This window comes from Triticum dicoccoides, chromosome 3B (assembly GCF_002162155.2).
Source record: "Triticum dicoccoides isolate Atlit2015 ecotype Zavitan chromosome 3B, WEW_v2.0, whole genome shotgun sequence".
NCBI classification, from domain to species: domain Eukaryota; kingdom Viridiplantae; phylum Streptophyta; class Magnoliopsida; order Poales; family Poaceae; genus Triticum; species Triticum dicoccoides.
In genome coordinates this window covers 370,313,559-370,321,714 of record NC_041385.1, presented here as the reverse complement: position 1 = coordinate 370,321,714, position 8,156 = coordinate 370,313,559, and positions in this window count along the sequence as shown.

Sequence of the window (8,156 nt, the reverse complement as noted above, 5' to 3'; positions counted from 1 at the left end):
TGCATGCTCTCAAGAATTTGAGCATTTCCATATTCATCAAGGTTTACCAATATCCGTGTCAAGGGTCCTGGCAACACAACATACCACCATGACGAATAGCGATGGATGATGCACAAGCAAAGGAAGATAACACCTTCTCATATTTCATCTTAGCGGGGCCAAGGAAACAGAATCTGGACGATCGATCGAGAGACGTTTAGCACTCCGCTTCTAATGTTCTCCTTGATGTGTTAGCCTAATCCATTCATAGATATGGTTTGTTATCTAGAACATCAAGTAAAAGGTCAGACTTCGGGAACACAAAAATCATAAGGCACGGCTAGGGAGTAAATCCTACGAAGTCCTTATGGGGAGGTGGCCAACTTCTTCAACCAAGATACTACAATAATAGGCCTTCCGGCTAGGTGTGTTGGCCACGACATTCATTTTACCGGGTTACAGAGAGACCAATATTATAGTTCTTGGAAGACATTCCAACCATCATATCTGCCTGAGATTCAGATATGGTTGGTGTCGGAATATTCCAGACTCGTCAAGTCTAGAAAGAAAAGTGAAAGTTTGCAACACAAATCGACGAGATGACGTTGCGAGATTCTCGGGAAATGAACTACGATAGCAAGCTCCAAAACATGAGTTGGTTCTGCCACACACATGTGAACACGCTGTCCCAGACAAGCATGACCACGTAGTAGTCTTATAATAAAACACTACCGAGTTCTAGTGAGGAACCATCATTGTGGATAACGAAGTCCTTGATTAAGCCCGGGTTAGCTCTTAAGAAGGCACTTCTTCTACCTGATCAAACCAATTAGTGGCTTGGTGCGCTAAGGAATACATATGGAGTGGAGGTAATTAATCTACCAAACCACAGTATACATTGCACATGCATGACTGACTTGGGACGATTCCAGAGGAACAAAACGAACCCTTCTCAAATTCATGGCAGCAACTTTCACCAGGTGCACATGAATTAAAGGAAGTCACTTCTTTCATCCAAGCATATGCTTCTTGAACGGGACAAGAAAGCATTTCTCACAAAGTTTCCAACACCAGCTGGATGTTCAACACAAATCGTGGAGAAGATAGAAATGTTGTCGATGGGCTCAACAACAACTCATCAGAATTTCCATATCACTGGACTTCCACCATCATGTGAACACGGTGATAGCATTGGTCAGACCAAAAGATGTAATGGTGTATGCTCGAGGAATCAACCACGAGTAATACAACATTACCAATATCGTTGGTTCTAACTTGATTTGATGATGGCCCACACTCAAATTAAGGTTTGGGCAAGACGATAGGTTCGACAACTGATCACGAGGACCAATCGATGAAGAAATCATCTTTCTACAACAAACACACAAACACAAGATATCCCTTTGGAAATGAACTAAGTTTGGCAAGCTTTTATCTTCCAACTCTCCAAGTTGTTGTTCAACTTAACCAACTAGCTCAGGGGTATCCAACATAGATTCTTGGAGAAGGGGTGGTTTATAAGAAAACCAACTTGATCGCGAGCTCAACATAACAGTCAGGGGATAACCTGGTAACACTTCCGAGAAGATATTCGGAAAATCACGAACCACCGATATGTTACTAAGCTCGAGAACAATCTTGCTTTTCAGGGGAAGATGATATGATCGAAAAAGCAAGAGATTGACACAATCCTAACTCATTGATCGAACAGTGCACCAGGAAAAATGGACTAGGTAGCACGATCAATCTTAGAATGATAATTCAATACCAACACGCTAAGAATGAGATTATTGTCCATTAACTACCAAGCAATGGGGTTGCTAGCAGTAATGATTTCACACATCATGATTCACTTGTCGGCATTCCGGTTACAACAACACGGGAACCAAGGAATTAACAATGATGGCAAGAAGTACTACTGCGCCAAGAATTCATAAGAGGTGGTGCAATTCTCATGACACTCTTGACATAAAGATGGTAACACTCCAAGGTAGAGCAGAGCAGAAGCTGGATTGGCATTTTGATCTGCGGAATACAATTGCTTTGACCCAATCCTAGATATGGATGAGGTACCGAAGTTTGTTAGTCATTCCGAATCGAATGGCTTGACGGACCACAAGAGTAACAGGCATCGATAACACGAGTGCACGACTACTCCCGACTATCAATTGATAGACGGGGTCGGAATACAACTAAAGAGGGACAACTCAAGGAACATATAACTTTCTGAGTTGTGGATGCATAGATTAGTATGTCGAACCAAGTTCAACAGGTTTCTTGTAGATAATCCATGCAGAAGGGTAGAGCTGGCAGAGTAACAACATAGAATCGAGAACTCGTCAAGAGCACTGTGGTTATGATCTTTCGGTTCAACGAGGAACTTCTGCCATAAATAGTTCATGGTGTTGGAAGAAGGAAATACCACGGACATCGAGGACTATCGCAAAGGTTACTAATAACCTAAAGGAACGAGCAAGCACTAACAACATAAGGTGGATATGGTGAATCTCGGGTTCATAACCCAGGAGTAGAATACCTACTACTAAGTGGCATCACGGGATGATTTCGGGAATAAAGGCCAGAATCATCACACTGGGACACAAATCATGGCTAGATTACTAGATGATCCCCTAGGACACCTAGGGTCATAATAATAACTCCAACATATATGTTGAGGTAATAGAATACCTCAACTCAGCAATTAGTGTGATTAACCTGGCCCAAAGGAACATCAAAACTAGAGGGAAGGGATTCGCAAGTGCATCAGATTATTAGAAATCTGGGATGACCCGGACAGCATAACGGCTATAAATGCTCAAAAGAATTTGAGACATGCTACAAAAATGGTGGCATAGCCACTCAGAAGCACAATAACAATATTTCGAGACCAACTATGAACTCACAGAGGTATTCGAAACTGAACTGGGGCTTAAGTCCAACAATCTTACAAGTCTATAGATTAGTAACACATGATCCTAATAGAAAGAAGAGAAAGCCTAGTTTCTTAACCCCGTAGGAGAAATAAGATGACTTGGATCAGAGGGCATGAGGTATAAGGAGTAAAAATAGCCTTACGTTCCAACCCACAATCAATTCCCTTATATAACTAAAGAATTTCTAGACCCAACTTCGACCAGTTTGGCTTGGTAATCCTACAGGCAGTCAGGCTCTGATACCAAAGCTGTCAAGACCCCGACTCAATCGCACACCGATCTAGCATGTAACACCTCATATCACTTTGCGGCGTCATGCACGGTATTCCCACAGGTGTTGCCTTACCAGGCCCGGGACCGTTTGCGCCTTTTGGCACACGTATATGATAGTGTCGCTAGCATCCATATCACAAGGAGCCCTGGCTGACATGGCTAGTCGTGAACCCAAAGTGGCACTAACTTACAGGGACAGGCATACATGACCCAACAACGAACATGTCGGTCATCAGCGAGTGAATCTGGGCTATAACAACTGGGCTAGCAGGACTTCGGTAAACCGGGCTGTAGCAGGCTAACAGGACTCTGGTAGACACCGCGTGACATTTCCCTGAAGGGACAGACACATGAACGAAGAAGGACACATGCCGGCCAACCTAAGTGTTCCGGAGCAGTAGCAAGCTACCAAGGATCAGTGGAAGCACTAGGAGACATTTCCTGGTAAGAGAGGCTACCAAGGATAAACAACTAGATAGTCAAATCCACACATACCAAGCATTTCAATAACATACACACAATATGCTCGATATGTGTAAATATAACATGGCATCACAACATGACTCTACAACTCAAGTATTTTATTCAATAGGCTCTGAGGAGTGAGATATTACAAACATGGGTCTCATGACCCAACACTCAAAGCATACGAGTCAAAGCACAAGCGGAAGCTTAACATGTGTGAGTACAGACATCTACAAATGAAAAAGGCTGAGAAGCCCGACTATCTACCAGATCCCGCTGAGGGCACAAGATCGTAGCTGAGGTGACAAGCTAAACGTCGAAGGCCACGCGGAACTACTAGTGAGACTGAAGTCTTTCTGCAAAAACATAGAATAGGCAAACATGAGTACAAATGTACGTAGCAAGACTTACATCAGAACTATCTACATATGCATCATTATCAACAAAGGGGATGGTGGGGTTTAACTGCAGCAAGCCAGCTTTGACTCGGTGGCTATCCTGAACTACGACTGCAAGTAACTCTTTTGAGGTGGCGCACACGAGTCCACATATTCACCATATCAATACACCACTATGGATCCGCTCCCGTCTACCTACGAGAACGCCATCCATAGCACTCACGCTTATCTTGCGCATTTTAGAGTATCCACTTTCACTTGCCTATGAACTGTATAGGCAACCCAAAAGTCCTTTACCGCGGACACGGCTATTCGAATAGACGATGTTAACCCTGCAGGGGTATACTTCTTCATACATGTTCCCACCACTTAGCGTCTACACATGACATGTGCTCAGCAGACTTCAAGCGAAAGCCTACGTGGGTGTAGACCACGACCTACCTAAACACTCAAGTCTCTAGTCCAGGTTTATCGCCTATTCAGGTTCCATCCATAGGGAGCCCGACCAAGGTTTCCACATACGGCCCCGAATGATGTGTACAGGGTTCCGCGACACCAAACGGGCGCCCGGCATACCCGACCACGTGCCTACCGCATCACAGCCCACCCCTCTGGTCAGCGCTGTGCACGACCTCCAGCATACTACAAATACCAGAAACTACTTGCAACTCCTGTACAGAGGACAAGGGTGATTAAGAAGTCGAGCGGTGTCATATTTCAGGGCCCAATGCATGGTAGTAGCTGTTTCATGGATCACAAACACAAAACTCAGTTCCCGAGGACGGCTTCAATGAGACAACCCACCATGTACTCCTACATGGCCTCTCACTGCTACCTTTACCAAAACGTGTTCACACACTTAGCTCCCACACAGAAGGACATGTTCACACACCTTTGTTCATCCCCGATGAATCAGACCTGACTCAACTCTAAGCAGTAGCAGGCATGACAAACAAGCATGAACAAGTAGGTACAATAGGGCTCAAACATCTCCTACTCATGCTAGTGGGTTTCATCTATTTAGTGTGGTAATGACAGGCATAGTGGGATGCCGCCATGAATTTGGCCAGGGCTGGGCGACCAAGTATTCCATTGTACAGCAAGGGGAGGTCGACCACATCAAATACAATCTTCTCAGTCTGGTAATTCAACTCTCCCCCGAATGTCACCGGCATCATAATATCCCCCCCAGGTCTCACCCATGCAAATGGTTCTAACCTCAGTTCCCACTCCATTCCACACACCATAGGTAGGGAGAGAAGAGAGCTAGCCTTGCCCTTCTTCCTCCTCTAGCCAAACAGCTCTAGGAGCACGATTGTATTCCTTGTGATATAGTGATCATGCGGAGACCCCGCAAAGCAGGAGTAGGGGTCTCATCTCTTAGGAGAGCCCTGAACCTGGGTACATCTTGTGTCCGTCCGAGCTTGTGCTCACTCCCGCTTCGAGGACCCGATGACGTACTTCTATCCCCATCCATGATAAGCCACCCCCTGGCATCTGACTTGATATTACCATGATAGTTGGTGCCCACCATGGGGCCATCCGCAACATCGGCCGGAGACACGTTCTGGACGGGAACCTTGTTCCTTTCCGGTGAGCATGTCGCAGCTAGTGTGATCAGCCAGCCCAATGCGTCTGCCTGCTGAGGAGGTTGCCTCCCCCGCGGGCGGCCTTGATGACCTCTTTGGCAAGCTCTCCATTGCCGACACAGCCACCACCGATGACATCCCCAGCAACGTGGAGGTCGTCGACGATACGCTCCCTCCTACCGCCAGCAACGTCCCTGTTGGCGCGCCCGACATCGGCATCATCATGGAGGTGATGGTCATTGGCGACAGCCAAGGCGCGGGCGGATCCAACCAGGATCTGCTAGAGGCGGCCATACACGCCCTATTGACTTCTGCTCGTGCTGATGCCAGCTAGGAGGAGCTGGAGGAGTTCTGCGCCAAGCTCTTCGACAATGCCACCAAGATGGCAGCGCTGAAGCGCCCGCGCTAAAGCCACTCAGCGTGAGATCGATCGCGTGGTCAGGGAGACACCAGTTACGACTGAGCCTAGACGGGCCGACGCCATCCGGCAATGTGGCGCTGCGATTGCCAGCATGCTGGGAATCGGACACACGGTCTACGAGACCCCGACGCAAAACATGTGTGCCGCCCATGCGGCCGCAGACGAGCTCAAGCACCTTGAGGGCGACGAGCTGCACGATCAGATGGAGCACCTACAGGAGCTCATTAACGCTGCGAACACGCAGCAGGACATGGGCAACCGCATGCTGGGAGCTAGCCGACAGGTCGACACCCACCTGCCTTGTCGTGAGAATGGAGCGACCTCTTGGTGCCCTAGTGGCGGAGGCCGCGAGCAGCGAGACCTGAGGCCGGCTGCTAGCAACAGTCGGTGCTTGCACCACACAATGGAGGACAGCCAACAAGTGCTCCAGAATCCAGGGGCTCGGCGCCAGATGGAAGAGCGCCCGCCTCCAATGGAGCGACCTCTTGGTGCCTTAGTGGCGGAGGCCGCGAGCAGCGAGACCTGAGGCCGGCTGCTAGCAACAGCCGGCGCTTGCACCGCATAATGGCGGACAGCCAACAAGTGCTCCAGAATCCAGGGGCTCTGCGCCAGACGGAAGAGTGCCCGCCTCCTCGCGAGGAGCGGGCGGCCACTCCGCGGCCGCCGCCTGATTACCCGACGCTCGGTGGCCGGCTTGGCCCCCGCGAAGCAGTCGGCGAGAATGATGCCCGTTGCCAGATCAAGCACCTCGCTCGGTCCCAGGCGGTAGAGAAGGAGGACACGATCAGCTTGGCCTTCTTCGGCCCCCGCATCTGTGACGAGCCCTTTCCCAAAGGGTTTACGCTCCCTCGAGACACTCCCAAGAACACCGGCTCCATGAAGTCAGAGGATTGGCTGACAGACTACTCCATAGCCGTCAGCATCGCCAACAGCAACAAGCATGTTGCTGTGAAGTACGTTCCTCTCATGCTCCATGGCACCGCCCGTACATGGCTGAACAGCCTCAAGCCCTACAACACCAGCAACTGGATGGATTTTAGTGAAGCCTTCGTTCGCAACTTCAGCAACACGTACAAGTGGCCCCCCAAGCCTCACCAACTCTCCATGTGCGACCAGGGGCCAACCGAGTCCACGCGCGATTATCTCACACGCTGGGCCAAGTTGTGCAACTCCTACGAGGGGGTCCACGAGGTGCAGGCCATTGAGTACTTCATCGTGGGGTGCAGATAGGGCACCCTGCTCAAGCACAAGCTTCTGTGCGACGAGCCGGCTACCTTGGACGAGCTTCTGGTGATGGCCGACAAGTATGCCATGGCCGACTCCTCCATGAAGTCAGAGATCTGGTTGACACATCCGGCAAGGTGATCCAGCCGGGATCCCAACCACCGGCTGGCGACACCAACCGGCTCCAGAAGAACGAAAACAAGCGCAAGGCCCAGCATCTGGCTTCCAATATCCGGCAAGTGGCAGCTGTTGAGGATCAGCAGCCGGCCAGGCAGCCCGGCCCCAAGCATTAGCGTGGCGGCAAAGGGTGCCTGGCAGCCTGCCTCCTCCTTGGATCAAGCCCTTGATACCCCAAGCAAGTTCCACAGTGGTGCGAAGCCGTCCAACCAAGCCACACGGAAGTGTAACTGGCTCGCCTAGATCGCCAAGGGTGAGGCCCTGCCACCTCCTCCACCAGCCGGCCAGGTGGCTCCGGTTGTTCAACAACCGGCCCGAGCTGCCGACAAGATGAGTTCCCAACAAGAACGCTACCTACGTCATCTTCACCACTGAAGCCGACGACAAGCACAACAGACGACAGCAACACTGCGAGGTGAATGTTGTTGCATCAGAGGTCCCGCAGTTCATGCACTGGTCCGAGAGGCCCGTCACCTAGAGCCGAGAAGACCACCCGGCCGTGATGCCATCACCGGGTGCATACAGTCTGGTGCTGGAGTGCAACTTCTCTACGGAGAGGCAGACCTGCCGCTTCACCCGGGTTTTGACAGACGGTGGCAGTAGCATCAACATCCTGTACCACCAAACCATGGAGAAGTTGGGCATCAAGGCCAAGCGGCTTCAGCCTAGTCGGACTGTCTTGCATGGCATAGTTCCC